The following is a 17,598-nucleotide window of genomic DNA, read 5'->3' as shown; positions in this document are numbered from 1 at the left end:
ATACTCACTGGTAGAGCATACAGACCTGTACTCACTGGTAGATTATACAGACCTGTACTCACTGGTAGAGCATACAGACCTGGACTCACTGGTAGAGTATACAGACCTGGACTCACTGGTAGAGTATACAGACCTGGACTCACTGGTAGAGTATACAGACCTGGACTCACTGGTAGAGTATACAGACCTGGACTCACTGGTAGAGTATACAGACCTGGACTCACTGGTAGAGTATACAGACCTGGACTCACTGGTAGAGTATACAGACCTGGACTCACTGGTAAAGTATACAGTCCTGTACTCACTGATAGATTATACAGACCTGTACTCACTGGTAGAGCATACAGACCTGTACTCACTGGTAGAGCATACAGACCTATACTCACTGGTAGAGCATACAGACCTGTACTCACTGGTAGAGTATACAGACCTGTACTCACTGGTAGAGCATACAGACCTGTACTCACTGGTAGAGCATACAGACCTGTACTCACTGGTAGAGCATACAGACCTGTACTCACTGGTAGAGCATACAGACCTGTACTCACTGGTAGAGTATACAGACCTGGACTCACTGGTAGAGTATACAGACCTGTACTCACTGGTAGAGTATACAGACCTGGACTCACTGGTAGAGTATACAGACCTGGACTCACTGGTAGAGTATACAGACCTGGACTCACTGGTAGAGCATACAGACCTGTACTCACTGGTAAAGTATACAGACCTGGACTCACTGGTAGAGTATACAGACCTGTACTCACTGGTAGAGTATACAGACCTGTACTCACTGGTAGAGTATACAGACCTGGACTCACTGGTAGAGTATACAGACCTGTACTCACTGGTAGAGTATACAGACCTGGACTCACTGGTAGAGTATACAGACCTGGACTCACTGGTAGAGTATACAGACCTGGACTCACTGGTAGAGTATACAGACCTGGACTCACTGGTAGACTATACAGACCTGGACTCACTGGTAGAGCATACAGACCTGGACTCACTGGTAAAGTATACAGACCTGGACTCACTGGTAGAGTATACAGACCTGTACTCACTGGTAGAGCATACAGACCTGTACTCACTGGTAGAGTATACAGACCTGTACTCACTGGTAGAGCATACAGACCTGTACTCACTGGTAGAGCATACAGACCTGTACTCACTGGTAGAGCATACAGACCTGGACTCACTGGTAGAGTATACAGACCTGTACTCACTGGTAGAGTATACAGACCTGTACTCACTGGTAGAGTATACAGACCTGTACTCACTGGTAGAGTATACAGACCTGTACTCACTGGTAGAGTATACAGACCTGGACTCACTGGTAAAGTATACAGACCTGGACTCACTGGTAGAGTATACAGACCTGGACTCACTGGTAAAGTATACAGACCTGTACTCACTGGTAGAGTATACAGACCTGGACTCACTGGTAGAGTATACAGACCTGGACTCACTGGTAGAGTATACAGACCTGGACTCACTGGTAAAGTATACAGTCCTGTACTCACTGATAGATTATACAGACCTGTACTCACTGGTAGAGCATACAGACCTGTACTCACTGGTAGAGCATACAGACCTATACTCACTGGTAGAGCATACAGACCTGTACTCACTGGTAGAGCATACAGACCTGTACTCACTGGTAGAGTATACAGACCTGTACTCACTGGTAGAGCATACAGACCTGTACTCACTGGTAGAGCATACAGACCTGTACTCACTGGTAGAGCATACAGACCTGGACTCACTGGTATAGTATACAGACCTGGACTCACTGGTAGAGTATACAGACCTGTACTCACTGGTAGAGTATACAGACCTGGACTCACTGGTAGAGTATACAGACCTGTTCTCACTGGTAGTGTATACAGACCGGTACTCACTGGTAGAGTATACAGACCTGTACTCACCTTGTAGAGTACATAGACCTGTACTCACCTTGTAGAGTACACAGACCTGTACTCACTGGTAGAGCATACAGACCTGTACTCACTGGTAGAGCATACAGACCTGTACTCACTGGTAGAGCATACAGACCTGTACTCACTGGTAGAGCATACAGACCTGGACTCACTGGTAGAGTATACAGACCTGTACTCACTGGTAGAGTATACAGACCTGTACTCACTGGTAGAGTATACAGACCTGTACTCACTGGTAGAGTATACAGACCTGTACTCACTGGTAGAGTATACAGACCTGTACTCACTGGTAGAGTATACAGAACTGTACTCACTGGTAGAGTATACAGATCTGTACTCACTGGTAGAGTATACAGATCTGTACTCACTGGTAGAGTATACAGATCTGTACTCACTGGTAGAGTATACAGATCTGTACTCACTGGTAGAGTATACAGATCTGTACTCACTGGTAGATTATACAGACCTGTACTCACTGATCGATTATACAGACCTGTACTCACTGATCGATTATACAGACCTGTACTCACTGATCGATTATACAGACCTGTACTCACCTTGTAGAGTGTACAGACCTGTACTCACTGATCGATTATACAGACCTGTACTCACCTTGTAGAGTGTACAGACCTGTACTCACCTTGTAGAGTGTACAGACCTGTACTCACCTTGTAGAGTGTACAGACCTGTACTCACTGGTAGAGTATACAGAACTGTACTCACTGATCGATTATACAGACCTGTACTCACTGATCGATTATACAGACCTGTACTCACCTTGTAGAGTGTACAGACCTGTACTCACTGGTAGAGTATACAGACCTGTACTCACTGGTAGAGTATACAGACCTGTACTCACTGGTAGAGTATACAGACCTGTACTCACTGGTAGAGTATACATACCTGTACTCACTGGTAGATCATACAGACTTGTACTCACTGGTAAAGTATACAGACCTGTACTCACTGGTAGAGTATACAGACCTGTACTCACTGGTAAAGTATACAGACCTGTACTCACTGCTACAGTATACAGACCTGTACTCACTGCTACAGTATACAGACCTCTCCTCACTGATAGATTATACAGACCTGTACTCACTGGTAAAGTATACAGTCCTGTACTCACTGATAGATTATACAGACCTGTACTCACTGGTAGAGCATACAGACCTGTACTCACTGGTAGAGCATACAGACCTATACTCACTGGTAGAGCATACAGACCTGTACTCACTGGTAGAGCATACAGACCTGTACTCACTGGTAGAGCATACAGACCTGTACTCACTGGTAGAGCATACAGACCTATACTCACTGGTAGAGCGTACAGACCTGTACTCACTGGTAGAGTATACATACCTGTACTCACTGGTAGATCATACAGACTTGTACTCACTGGTAAAGTATACAGACCTGTACTCACTGGTAGAGTATACAGACCTGTACTCACTGGTAAAGTATACAGACCTGTACTCACTGCTACAGTATACAGACCTGTACTCACTGCTAGAGCATACAGACCTATACTCACTGGCAGAGCATACAGACCTGTACTCACTGGTAGAGTATACATACCTGTACTCACTGGTAGATCATACAGACTTGTACTCACTGGTAAAGTATACAGACCTGTACTCACTGGTAGAGTATACAGACCTGTACTCACTGGTAAAGTATACAGACCTGTACTCACTGCTACAGTATACAGACCTGTACTCACTGCTACAGTATACAGACCTCTCCTCACTGATAGATTATACAGACCTGTACTCACTGGTAAAGTATACAGTCCTGTACTCACTGATAGATTATACAGACCTGTACTCACTGGTAGAGCATACAGACCTGTACTCACTGGTAGAGCATACAGACCTATACTCACTGGTAGAGCATACAGACCTATACTCACTGGTAGAGCATACAGACCTGTACTCACTGGTAGATTATACAGACCTGTACTCACTGGTAGAGCATACAGACCTGTACTCACTGGTAGAGCATACAGACCTGTACTCACTGGTAGAGCATACAGACCTGTACTCACTGGTAGAGCATACAGACCTGTACTCACTGGTAGAGCATACAGACCTGGACTCACTGGTAGAGCATACAGACCTGGACTCACTGGTAGAGCATACAGACCTGTACTCACTGGTAGAGCATACAGACCTGTACTCACTGGTAGAGCATACAGACCTGGACTCACTGGTAGAGTATACAGACCTGGACTCACTGGTAGAGTATACAGACCTGTACTCACTGGTAGAGTATACAGACCTGGACTCACTGGTAGAGTATACAGACCTGGACTCACTGGTAGAGTATAAAGACCTGGACTCACTGGTAGAGTATACAGACCTGTACTCACTGATAGATTATACAGACCTGTACTCACTGGTAGAGTATACAGACCTGGACTCACTGGTAGAGTATACAGACCTGTACTCACTGGTAGATTATACAGACCTGTACTCACTGGTAGAGCATACAGACCTGTACTCACTGGTAGAGCATACAGACCTGTACTCACTGGTAGAGCATACAGACCTATACTCACTGGTAGAGCGTACAGACCTGTACTCACTGGTAGAGTATACATACCTGTACTCACTGGTAGATCATACAGACTTGTACTCACTGGTAAAGTATACAGACCTGTACTCACTGGTAGAGTATACAGACCTGTACTCACTGGTAAAGTATACAGACCTGTACTCACTGCTACAGTATACAGACCTGTACTCACTGCTAGAGCATACAGACCTATACTCACTGGCAGAGCATACAGACCTGTACTCACTGGTAGAGTATACATACCTGTACTCACTGGTAGATCATACAGACTTGTACTCACTGGTAAAGTATACAGACCTGTACTCACTGGTAGAGTATACAGACCTGTACTCACTGGTAAAGTATACAGACCTGTACTCACTGCTACAGTATACAGACCTGTACTCACTGCTACAGTATACAGACCTCTCCTCACTGATAGATTATACAGACCTGTACTCACTGGTAAAGTATACAGTCCTGTACTCACTGATAGATTATACAGACCTGTACTCACTGGTAGAGCATACAGACCTGTACTCACTGGTAGAGCATACAGACCTATACTCACTGGTAGAGCATACAGACCTATACTCACTGGTAGAGCATACAGACCTGTACTCACTGGTAGATTATACAGACCTGTACTCACTGGTAGAGCATACAGACCTGTACTCACTGGTAGAGCATACAGACCTGTACTCACTGGTAGAGCATACAGACCTGTACTCACTGGTAGAGCATACAGACCTGTACTCACTGGTAGAGCATACAGACCTGGACTCACTGGTAGAGCATACAGACCTGGACTCACTGGTAGAGCATACAGACCTGTACTCACTGGTAGAGCATACAGACCTGTACTCACTGGTAGAGCATACAGACCTGGACTCACTGGTAGAGTATACAGACCTGGACTCACTGGTAGAGTATACAGACCTGTACTCACTGGTAGAGTATACAGACCTGGACTCACTGGTAGAGTATACAGACCTGGACTCACTGGTAGAGTATAAAGACCTGGACTCACTGGTAGAGTATACAGACCTGTACTCACTGGTAGAGCATACAGACCTGTACTCACTGGTAGAGCATACAGACCTGTACTCACTGGTAGAGCATACAGACCTGTACTCACTGGTAGAGCATACAGACCTGTACTCACTGGTAGAGCATACAGACCTTGTTATGTTTTGTCATTAATTATCATGTCTTGTCCCTGTGCTTCCCATTCTATTAGTTTCCCTCTGCTGGTCTTATTAGGTTCTTTCCCTCTTTCTATCCCTCTCTCTCCCCCTCCCTCTCTCACTCTCTCGCTCTCTCTTCTCTCTATCGTTCCGTTCCTGCTCCCAGCTGTTCCTATTCCCCTAATCATCATTTAGTCTTCCCACACCTGTTCCCGATCCTTTTCCCTGATTAGAGTCCCTATTTCTCTCCTTGTTTCCCGTACCTGCCCTGTCAGATCCTCATTTATAATTCACCGTGCTGTGTCTATGTTTTGCCCTGTCGTGTCGTGTTTCCCTCAGATGCTGCGTGGTGAGCAGGTGTCTGAGTCTGCTAGGTTCAAGTGCCTTCCCGAGGCAACCTGCTGTTCACCTGCTGTTCAAGATCGAGTCTCCAGTTTGTCCTCGTCATTTCGAGTGAAAGTTGTGTTTTTTGATTGTATTTACTTTACTGGATTAAAGACTCTGTTTTCGCCAAGTCGCTTTTGGGTCCTCTTTCACCTGCATGACAGAAGGATCTGACCGAGGAATGGACCCAGCGACTACAGACGCTCGTAACACTGCCGTCGAGATCCAAGGAGCCATGCTCGGCAGACACGAGCAGGAATTGTCTGCTGCTCGCCATGCCGTGGAGAGCCTGGCCGCTCAGGTTTCCGACCTCTCTGGACAGTTTCAGAGTCTTCGTCTCGTGCCACCTGTTACTTCCTGGCCTGCCGAGCCTCCAGAACCTAGGGTTAATAACCCACCTTGCTACTCCGGGCAGCCCACTGAGTGCCGCTCCTTTCTCACCCAGTGTGAGATTGTGTTCTCTCTCCAACCCAACACATACTCTAGAGAGAGAGCTCGGGTTGCTTACGTCATTTCACTCCTTACTGGCCGGGCCCGAGAGTGGGGCACAGCTATCTGGGAGGCAAGGGCTGATTGTTCTAACAATTACCAGAACTTTAAAGAGGAGATGATTCGGGTTTTTGACCGTTCAGTTTTTGGTGGGGAGGCTTCTAGGGTCCTGGCTTCCCTATGCCAAGGTGATCGATCCATAACGGATTACTCTATAGAGTTTCGTACTCTTGCTGCCTCTAGTGACTGGAACGAGCCGGCGCTGCTCGCTCGTTTTCTGGAGGGACTCCACACAGTGGTCAAAGATGAGATTCTCTCTCGGGAGGTTCCTTCCAGTGTGGACTCTTTGATTGCTCTCGCCATCCGCATAGAACGACGGGTAGATCGTCATCACCAGGCTCGTGGAAGAGAGCTCGCATCAACGGTGTTTCCCTGCTCCGCATCGCAACCATCTCCCTCCTCTGGCTCTGAGACTGAGCCCATGCAGCTGGGAGGGATTCGCATCTCGACTAAGGAGAGGGAACGGAGGATCACCAACCGCCTGTGCCTCTATTGCGGATTTGATGGACATTTTGTTAATTCATGTCCAGTAAGAGGCCAGAGCCCATCAGTAAGCGGAGGGCTACTGGTGAGCGCTACTACTCAGGTCTCTTCATCTAGATCTTGTACTACTATGTCGGTCCATCTACGCTGGACCGGTTCGGTGCTACATGCAGTGCCTTGATTGACTCTGGGGCTGAGGGTTGTTTCATGGACGAAGCATGGGTTCGGAAACATAACATTCCTTTCAGACAGTTAGACAAGCCTACGCCCATGTTTGCCTTAGATGGTAGTCATCTTCCCAGTATCAGATTTGAGACACTACCTTTAACTCTCACGGTATCTGGTAACCACAGTGAGACTATTTCTTTTTGATTTTTCGTTCACCTTTCACACCTGTTGTTTTGGGTCATCCCTGGCTAGTATGTCATAATCCTTCTATTAATTGGTCTTGTAATTCTATCCTATCCTGGAACGTATCTTGTCATGTGAAGTGCTTAATGTCTGCCATCCCTCCCATTTCTTCTGTCCCCACTTCTCAGGAGGAACCTGGCGATTTGACAGGAGTGCCGGAGGAATATCATGATCTGCGCACGGTCTTCAGTCGGTCCCGAGCCAACTCCCTTCCTCCTCACCGGTCGTATGATTGTAGTATTGATCTCCTTCCGGGGACCACTCCTCCTCGGGGTAGACTATACTCTCTGTCGGCTCCCGAACGTAAGGCTCTCGAGGATTATTTATCTGTGTCTCTTGACGCCGGTACCATAGTGCCTTCTTCCTCTCCGGCCGGGCGGGGTTCTTTTTTGTTAAGAAGAAGGACGGTACTCTGCGCCCCTGCGTGGATTATCGAGGGCTGAATGACATAACGGTTAAGAATCGTTATCCGCTTCCCCTTATGTCATCAGCCTTCGAGATTCTGCAGGGAGCCAGGTGCTTTACTAAGTTGGACCTTCGTAACGCTTACCATCTCGTGCGCATCAGAGAGGGGGACGAGTGGAAAACGGCGTTTCACACTCCGTTAGGGCATTTTGAGTACCGGGTTCTGCCGTTTGGTCTCGCCAATGCGCCAGCTGTTTTTCAGGCATTAGTTAATGATGTTCTGAGAGACATGCTGAACATCTTTGTTTTTGTCTATCTTGACGATATCCTGATTTTTTCACCGTCACTCGAGATTCATGTTCAGCACGTTCGACGTGTTCTACAGCGCCTTTTAGAGAATTGTCTCTACGTAAAGGCTGAGAAGTGCTCTTTTCATGTCTCCTCCGTTACTTTTCTCGGTTCCGTTATTTCCGCTGAAGGCATTCAGATGGATTCCGCTAAGGTCCAAGCTGTCAGTGATTGGCCCGTTCCAAGGTCACGTGTCGAGTTGCAGCGCTTTTTAGGTTTTGCTAATTTCTATCGGCGTTTCATTCGTAATTTCGGTCAAGTTGCTGCCCCTCTCACAGCTCTTACTTCTGTCAAGACGTGTTTTAAGTGGTCCAGTTCCGCCCAGGGAGCTTTTGATCTTCTAAAAGAACGTTTTACGTCCGCTCCTATCCTCGTTACTCCTGACGTCACTAGACAATTCATTGTCGAGGTTGACGCTTCAGAGGTAGGCGTGGGAGCCATTCTATCCCAGCGCTTCCAGTCTGACGATAAGGTTCATCCTTGCGCTTATTTTTCTCATCGCCTGTCGCCATCTGAGCGCAACTATGATGTGGGTAACCGTGAACTGCTCGCCATCCGCTTAGCCCTAGGCGAATGGCGACAGTGGTTGGAGGGGGCGACCGTTCCTTTTGTCGTTTGGACAGACCATAAGAACCTTGAGTACATCCGTTCTGCCAAACGACTTAATGCCCGTCAAGCTCGTTGGGCGTTGTTTTTCGCTCGTTTCGAGTTTGTGATTTCTTACCGTCCGGGTAGCAAGAACACCAAGCCTGATGCTTTATCCCGTCTGTTTAGTTCTTCTGTGGCTTCTACTGATCCCGAGGGGATTCTTCCTTATGGGCGTGTTGTCGGGTTGACAGTCTGGGGAATTGAAAGACAGGTTAAGCAAGCACTCACGCACACTGCGTCGCCGCGCGCTTGTCCTAGTAACCTCCTTTTCGTTCCTGTTTCCACTCGTCTGGCTGTTCTTCAGTGGGCTCAGTCTGCCAAGTTAGCTGGTCATCCCGGTGTTCGAGGCACTCTTGCGTCTATTCGCCAGCGCTTTTGGTGGCCGACTCAGGAGCGTGACACGCGCCGTTTCGTGGCTGCTTGTTCGGACTGCGCGCAGACTAAGTCTGGTAACTCTCCTCCTGCCGGTCGTCTCAGACCGCTTCCCATTCCTTCTCGACCATGGTCTCACATCGCCCTAGACTTCATTACCGGTCTGCCTTTGTCTGCGAGGAAGACTGTGAGAGCCGCCAATAAACGCAGGATTAAGAGTCCAAGGTATTGTTGCGGCCAGAGAGTGTGGCTTTCCACTCGCAACCTTCCTCTTACGACAGCTTCTCGTAAGTTGACTCCGCGGTTCATTGGTCCGTTCCGTGTCTCCCAGGTCGTCAATCCTGTCGCTGTGCGACTGCTTCTTCCGCGACATCTTCGTCGCGTCCATCCTGTCTTCCATGTCTCCTGTGTTAAGCCCTTTCTTCGCACCCCCGTTCGTCTTCCCTCCCCCCCCCGTCCTTGTCGAGAGCGCACCTATTTACAAGGTACATAAGATCATGGACATGCGTTCTCGGGGACGGGGTCACCAATACTTAGTGGATTGGGAGGGTTACGGTCCTGAGGAGAGGAGTTGGGTTCCGTCTCGGGACGTGCTGGACCGTTCACTCATTGATGATTTCCTCCGTTGCCGCCAGGATTCCTCCTCGAGTGCGCCAGGAGGCGCTCGGTGAGTGGGGGGGTACTGTTATGTTTTGTCATTAATTATCATGTCTTGTCCCTGTGCTTCCCATTCTATTAGTTTCCCTCTGCTGGTCTTATTAGGTTCTTTCCCTCTTTCTATCCCTCTCTCTCCCCTCCCTCTCTCACTCTCTCGCTCTCTCTTCTCTCTATCGTTCCGTTCCTGCTCCCAGCTGTTCCTATTCCCCTAATCATCATTTAGTCTTCCCACACCTGTTCCCGATCCTTTTCCCTGATTAGAGTCCCTATTTCTCTCCTTGTTTCCCGTACCTGCCCTGTCAGATCCTCATTTATAATTCACCGTGCTGTGTCTATGTTTTGCCCTGTCGTGTCGTGTTTCCCTCAGATGCTGCGTGGTGAGCAGGTGTCTGAGTCTGCTAGGTTCAAGTGCCTTCCCGAGGCAACCTGCTGTTCACCTGCTGTTCAAGATCGAGTCTCCAGTTTGTCCTCGTCATTTCGAGTGAAAGTTGTGTTTTTTGATTGTATTTACTTTACTGGATTAAAGACTCTGTTTTCGCCAAGTCGCTTTTGGGTCCTCTTTCACCTGCATGACAGACCTGGACTCACTGGTAGAGCATACAGACCTGGACTCACTGGTAGAGCATACAGACCTGTACTCACTGGTAGAGCATACAGACCTGTACTCACTGGTAGAGCATACAGACCTGGACTCACTGGTAGAGTATACAGACCTGGACTCACTGGTAGAGTATACAGACCTGTACTCACTGGTAGAGTATACAGACCTGGACTCACTGGTAGAGTATACAGACCTGGACTCACTGGTAGAGTATAAAGACCTGGACTCACTGGTAGAGTATACAGACCTGTACTCACTGATAGATTATACAGACCTGTACTCACTGGTAGAGCATACAGACCTGGACTCACTGGTAGAGCATACAGACCTATACTCACTGGTAGAGCATACAGACCTGTACTCACTGGTAGAGTATACAGACCTGTACTCACTGGTAGAGCATACAGACCTGTACTCACTGGTAGAGCATACAGACCTGTACTCACTGGTAGAGCATACAGACCTGTACTCACTGGTAGAGCATACAGACCTGGACTCACTGGTAGAGCATACAGACCTGGACTCACTGGTAGAGCATACAGACCTGTACTCACTGGTAAAGTATACAGACCTGGACTCACTGGTAGAGTATACAGACCTGGACTCACTGGTAGAGTATACAGACCTGGACTCACTGGTAGAGTATACAGACCTGGACTCACTGGTAAAGTATACAGACCTGGACTCACTGGTAAAGTATACAGACCTGGACTCACTGGTAGAGCATACAGACCTGGACTCACTGGTAGAGTATACAGACCTGGACTCACTGGTAGAGTATACAGACCTGGACTCACTGGTAGAGTATACAGACCTGGACTCACTGGTAAAGTATACAGACCTGTACTCACTGGTAGAGTATACAGACCTGGACTCACTGGTAGAGTATACAGACCTGTACTCACTGGTAAAGTATACAGACCTGGACTCACTGGTAGAGTATACAGACCTGGACTCACTGGTAGAGTATACAGACCTGGACTCACTGGTAGAGTATACAGACCTGTACTCACTGGTAAAGTATACAGACCTGGACTCACTGGTAGAGTATACAGACCTGGACTCACTGGTAAAGTATACAGACCTGGACTCACTGGTAAAGTATACAGACCTGGACTCACTGGTAAAGTATACAGACCTGGACTCACTGGTAGAGTATACAGACCTGGACTCACTGGTAGAGTATACAGACATGGACTCACTGGTAGAGTATACAGACCTGGACTCACTGGTAGAGTATACAGACCTGTACTCACTGGTAAAGTATACAGACCTGGACTCACTGGTAGAGTATACAGACCTGTACTCACTGGTAGAGTATACAGACCTGTACTCACTGGTAGAGTATACAGACCTGGACTCACTGGTAGAGTATACAGACCTGGACTCACTGGTAGAGTATACAGACCTGGACTCACTGGTAAAGTATACAGTCCTGTACTCACTGATAGATTATACAGACCTGTACTCACTGGTAGAGCATACAGACCTGTACTCACTGGTAGAGCATACAGACCTATACTCACTGGTAGAGCATACAGACCTGTACTCACTGGTAGAGTATACAGACCTGTACTCACTGGTAGAGCATACAGACCTGTACTCACTGGTAGAGCATACAGACCTGTACTCACTGGTAGAGCATACAGACCTGTACTCACTGGTAGAGCATACAGACCTGGACTCACTGGTAGAGTATACAGACCTGGACTCACTGGTAGAGTATACAGACCTGTACTCACTGGTAGAGTATACAGACCTGGACTCACTGGTAGAGTATACAGACCTGGACTCACTGGTAGAGTATACAGACCTGGACTCACTGGTAGAGCATACAGACCTGGACTCACTGGTAGAGTATACAGACCTGGACTCACTGGTAGAGTATACAGACCTGGACTCACTGGTAGAGTATACAGACCTGGACTCACTGGTAGAGTATACAGACCTGGACTCACTGGTAGAGTATACAGACCTGGACTCACTGGTAGAGTATACAGACCTGGACTCACTGGTAGAGTATACAGACCTGGACTCACTGGTAGAGTATACAGACCTGGACTCACTGGTAGAGTATACAGACCTGGACTCACTGGTAGAGTATACAGACCTGGACTCACTGGTAGAGCATACAGACCTGGACTCACTGGTAGAGTATACAGACATGCATTGCTGTAAAATACTTCCGAATTGAACGAGAGTTGCGGTGCACAGTGCACTGTTCAGATGCTGGAATTGTTTTTGGATGAATGTGCGAAGGTATCCTACTTTTTAAATGATTGGTTTGGTTCATTAAAAGGCAATACCTTTTTCCTGGCCTCTGCCTGCGGCCTCTAAATCACTAAGTCCGACCCTGAACCTCATCAAACTTCACTGGCTCCCTATCCAATTCCATATAAACTTCAATACCCCTCAAAACACCTCTTTCAGAAAGTCTATGGTCTTTGATTGACTTATCATTTACATTAAATGTTTGGCCATTTAGCAGACACTCTTGTACTTATCAACTTACAGTCAGTGCATTCAACCAAGGTTGATAAAGAAAACACATATCAGTCATAGCAAGTAAAAAGCTTCTGTAACCAGTACTGAAAATGTTGTTGTAGTTAACAATACATTGGTCTTCAAAATAATTGTAATTACAACAAGATAGCTTATGATATATCCTGATGGTGCCAATACAATACTGAGCTATTCATGGGAACTCGATGTCAGAGCAATGAAACACAGTGCAATACAGTGAAAGGGACTGTTAAACTGTAAGAAAATTATTTTTACAGTATTTTACTGTAATTACAAGGGATTAGAGGAAGCAGGTTGGCTGTAGGCATTTGCATATTACATACTATTATTGAATAACAGAGGCCTATCAAATGCTTACAAACTGGTTGTGATTACAGTGCAAAACAGATTAAATGGACATAAATTGTGAAGCATTAAAAGGTTTAACACCCACTACCACTATAGTGATGTTACATTTGATACAGCCGCTCTGAGGCATGCGTCGGAATCGCTTAATTTATTTCGTAGCAGTGATCAATGACGTTCAAAGCTTTGTTTCGTCGAACAACCACCTGATTGGTTTGGCATTGGTTTCCATGGAAGACGGAGGCTACACTGCCCATGCGCTACAACATGTGTGACATTATCTCTAATAATTTGACTATTCTAAATTCTAATGACCAGCAGGTGCCACTAGTGTACACTGTGTTGATCAATGCCTCAAGTAATTAACCTATTTTTAACACAATTGGCTGGAAAGCCTCAACTGTTAAGGAAGCTTTGTTTCTCCATCACTAGAGACCTATTTCTTGTACACAATATATTTAGGGAACTACTACCACATATCACTTAAATTGGTACAGGCCACGCAGTAACGGATGCAACAAATACAGCCACTTACAAGGCAAGCCTTAAAATGTGTTAATGAGTCAATATCTTCCCAAAGCACATGAAACCCCACCTCTTCAAAGAGTATCTTAAATAATCCTCCACCTCACCTTGACACTCCCCCCATTTGTATTTAAAAAATAAATATAATCCTGAACCAGCACTTGACTCCCCCCCTTGCTAGCTCTGACTTTGCTGATAGTTACTGTATTGAGGAACGTGTAGTTACTATGCCGTGACGTGCTTGTCCCACCTAGCTATCGTACGATGAATGCACTAACTGTAAGTCACTCTAGATAAGACCATCTGCTAAATTATTCAAATGTAATACCATGCACCCACTAGTGTTGAAAAAAAATGGTCTCTATGCTACTGTATTCTAAATTTCAGTAAATTACTCGCAGCAATTAGCCAATAGATGATAGAGTATCAGAACAAAGTGTGTAAAATGACAACAACAAAAAAGACTATATTACCATATTGTGTGTGGGTACAGCATTTTTACTCATGGGTGCAACTAATATAGCCTCTTACAAGGCTCGCCTTAAAATATGTTAATGAGCCAGAGACTTTCCCCGCCCACAACATTTCCCCACAATGTACCATAATGAATACTGTAAAACACATTTACAGTATTTTACAGTGCATTCTACTGTGTACTGCCATTGAAATTACAGAAAGGTTGTACAGTGTGCTGTAAAACATATTGGGGAGTATTTTACTGTGCATTCTACAGTAATTTAGTTTATACAGTATCGTACTGTTGACTAATACAGTAGGTTACTGATAAAATTACAAAAACGGTGGAGAGTATGCGGACAAGGATTGAACAAGTGCAGTGCCTTTTGACGGCAGCAATATTTTTGGTTAGGGAACTACTGTAGAATAACATCATTGTGTTTTGTTATGTAAGGTATGATGTTTAGACATTGCTTCCTGTATTCTCTGACACTCCCTCTCTCTCAAGGCAGGACATGATCAGTGCAGAAGCAGTAAATTCAGCTGCAGCCTACAGGCTTTGTGATGGTATGCCCAAAGAATTCCTGTCCCACATTCATTTCACTTTGCCTCTTCGGGACACCCAGATGCCTATCCCTCTCCAACCAGCTCTACTTCTGCTCTCTGATTATATCTCAGTCTTTATACTATCACCATTGTTACTGTCAAACAGAGACACAAGGATTGAGTCCCAAATGGCACCCTATTCCCTATAGTGCACTACTTTTGACCAGGGCCTGCACTACAATATAAATAGGATGTTATTTGGGTCCAATTTAAGTATTTACGTATCTGACTACACTGTCACGGGAGACAGGGTGAGGCAAAAACCATGCAGTCATCTCAGAACAAAACAAACACAGAAATGATCGACAAGTATCCAACGACAACAGAAAATAAAAGTTTAAAACGTGTCAGCCACTTGCTGTCAGATAGCACAGTTCAGTGAGGTGCTGAACTCATTCATGATTTATCTCAAATGCATTCAGTCCCAGAATTGAATATAGGCCAGATGACACCACTACAGTACTTACTCAGTTCATGGTGACAGTTTTTGCTTTCCAAACAAAAAATTCAACACTTTGCTTAGTGAAAACACTTTGCTGAGTGTTAGAGTGGTTAACTCTTACCACTGACCCTGCAGCCGCTGTAAAGCCTCAGAGAGATGTATTCCTGTATTCTGGGGTAAAGGGCATTTTAGTACGACATCTGGGAACGGTTTGTCACAACTCCACAGAAGCTGTGTGTGTGTCTGTTTGGACAGGCTTTGTTAACACATTTCATAAGGAAGTGTCCAGTGGCAAAGACTATAGAAACTGGATCTGAGAAGAATGTGTTTTTTCAAGTTTAAAAGATATCTACACGTTATTTCTGACATTTAGATTTAATTCAACAAAAGGAGCATTCTAGATAATATGACAACACTTACTGCTTCTATGATTTTGGATCAACAAGGCTATATGGAAAAGATCCTGCTTGCTTCTTTGACTTAGCCTGGTTTAGCCCACGTTTATCACACCGTCAGCCTTAGTTTGTCCTGGTTTTCTCCAGGTTAGTCTTCCTCAGATCCCTGCAGTCAGTCAGTGTGTGAGTGTCATCCTCCTCCAACTCTCCCCTAACACCGAACACTGCTGCCTGCCTGCTGCCTGCAGAGAGACTAGGTCTTCAAAACAAGTGGAGTGGAGAGAGGGAGGGAGGAAGAGAGGGAGGGTTGGAGAAATAAAGGGAGGAGCACAGATTGTGACCTATAGGGATGAAAGAAAAATAACAACAAAACGAGAGAGAAAGGGCAGATACAAGGAGAGAGAGAGCAACTTGAGGGGACGAGAGGGGAGAGCAGGGAGAGAGAGAAAAGAGACACACAGAGATAAGGAGAGAGCAATGAAGGGACCCAGAGGACAGAGAGAAAGAGAAGGGGGGGGTAAAGTATCTGAAACAAGATTTAACAGTTTGTCTGGACAAATTAAATAAATTGTTCTCCCAGCGTTTTGTTAAGAATCATCTGTTGTAGTTCAATTGTTTGACAGATGTAAAGTGCATGTTTAGGTAATCCAACTTTAACCGACAGTGTTAGCCGTTATTGTAATTTTATCAGTAATTTACTGTATTAATCAACAGTATGGTACTGTATAAACTGAATACAGTAGATTACCATACAATGCACAGTAAAATACTGTACATTTGTTTTACAGCACACTGTAAGAGCTTCCTGTAATTTCAAGAGTTATACAATGTAGAATGCACAGTAAATGCACAACATCACATTAGCTGTACCAATTTTTTATTTTTTATTTCACCTTTATGTAACCAGGTAGGCAAGTTGAGAACAAGTTCTCATTTACAACTGTGACCTGGCCAAGATAAAGCAAAACAGTTCGACACATACAACAACACAGAGTTACACATGGAGTAAAACAAACATTCAGTCAATAATACAGTAGAAAAATAAGTCTATATACAATGTGAGCAAATAAGGTGAGATAAGGGAGGTAAAGGCAATACAAAAAAAAGGCCATGGTGGCGAAGTAAATGCAATATAGCAAGTAAAACACTGGAATGGTAGATTTGCAGTGGAAGAATGTGCAAAGTAGAGATAGAAATAATGGGGTGCAAAGAAGCAAAATAAATAAATACAGTAGGGGAAGAGGTAGTTGCTTGGGCTAAATTAGAGATGGGCTATGTACAGTGCTTAAAGCTAGTGAGGGAGATAAGTGTTTCCAGTTTCAGAGATTTTTGTAGTTCGTTCCAGTCATTGGCAGCAGAGAACTAGAAAGAGAGGCAGCCAAAGGAAGAATTGGTTTTGGGGGTGACCAGAGAGATATACCTGCTGGAGCGCGTGCTACAGGTGGGTGCTGCTATGGTGACCAGCGAGCTGAGATAAGGGGGGACTTTACCTAGCAGGGTCTTGTAGATGACCTGGAGCCAGTGGGTTTGGCGACGAGTATGAAGCGAGGGCCAGCCAACGAGAGCGTACAGGTCGCAATGGTGGGTAGTATATGGGGCTTTGGTGACAAAACGGATTGCACTGTGATAGACTGCATCCAATATTGGAGGCAATTTTGTAAATGACATCGGTCAGTTTTACACGGGTATGTTTGGCAGCATGAGTGAAGGATGCTTTGTTGTGAAATAGGAAGCCGATTCTAGATTTAACTTTGGATTGGAGATGTTT

At 45.6% G+C, this 17,598-nt stretch overlaps 1 protein-coding gene across 2 annotated transcripts in view; it reads right to left on the bottom strand.

Moving 5' to 3' along the window:
• c1qtnf1 (C1q and TNF related 1) overlaps positions 1-16,082 on the bottom strand; it is a 54,805-nt gene extending 38,723 nt beyond the window's left edge. Inside the window, exon 1 of one of the 2 annotated variants that reach the window (XM_046354376.1) lies at positions 15,856-16,082. The gene's annotated coding sequence lies outside the window, so the exon portion shown is untranslated. Of the gene's footprint in view, positions 1-15,556; positions 15,575-15,855 lie in introns of those variants that run through there. The other variant, XM_046354377.1, reaches the window with a different exon arrangement.
• Between the last annotated feature and the right edge of the window lie 1,516 nt (positions 16,083-17,598).

Source organism: Oncorhynchus gorbuscha, linkage group LG06 (assembly GCF_021184085.1).
Source record: "Oncorhynchus gorbuscha isolate QuinsamMale2020 ecotype Even-year linkage group LG06, OgorEven_v1.0, whole genome shotgun sequence".
Lineage (NCBI taxonomy): Eukaryota > Metazoa > Chordata > Actinopteri > Salmoniformes > Salmonidae > Oncorhynchus > Oncorhynchus gorbuscha.
Note: the sequence above shows the minus strand (reverse complement) of the source record. Positions and strands in the feature narration are given on the sequence as shown.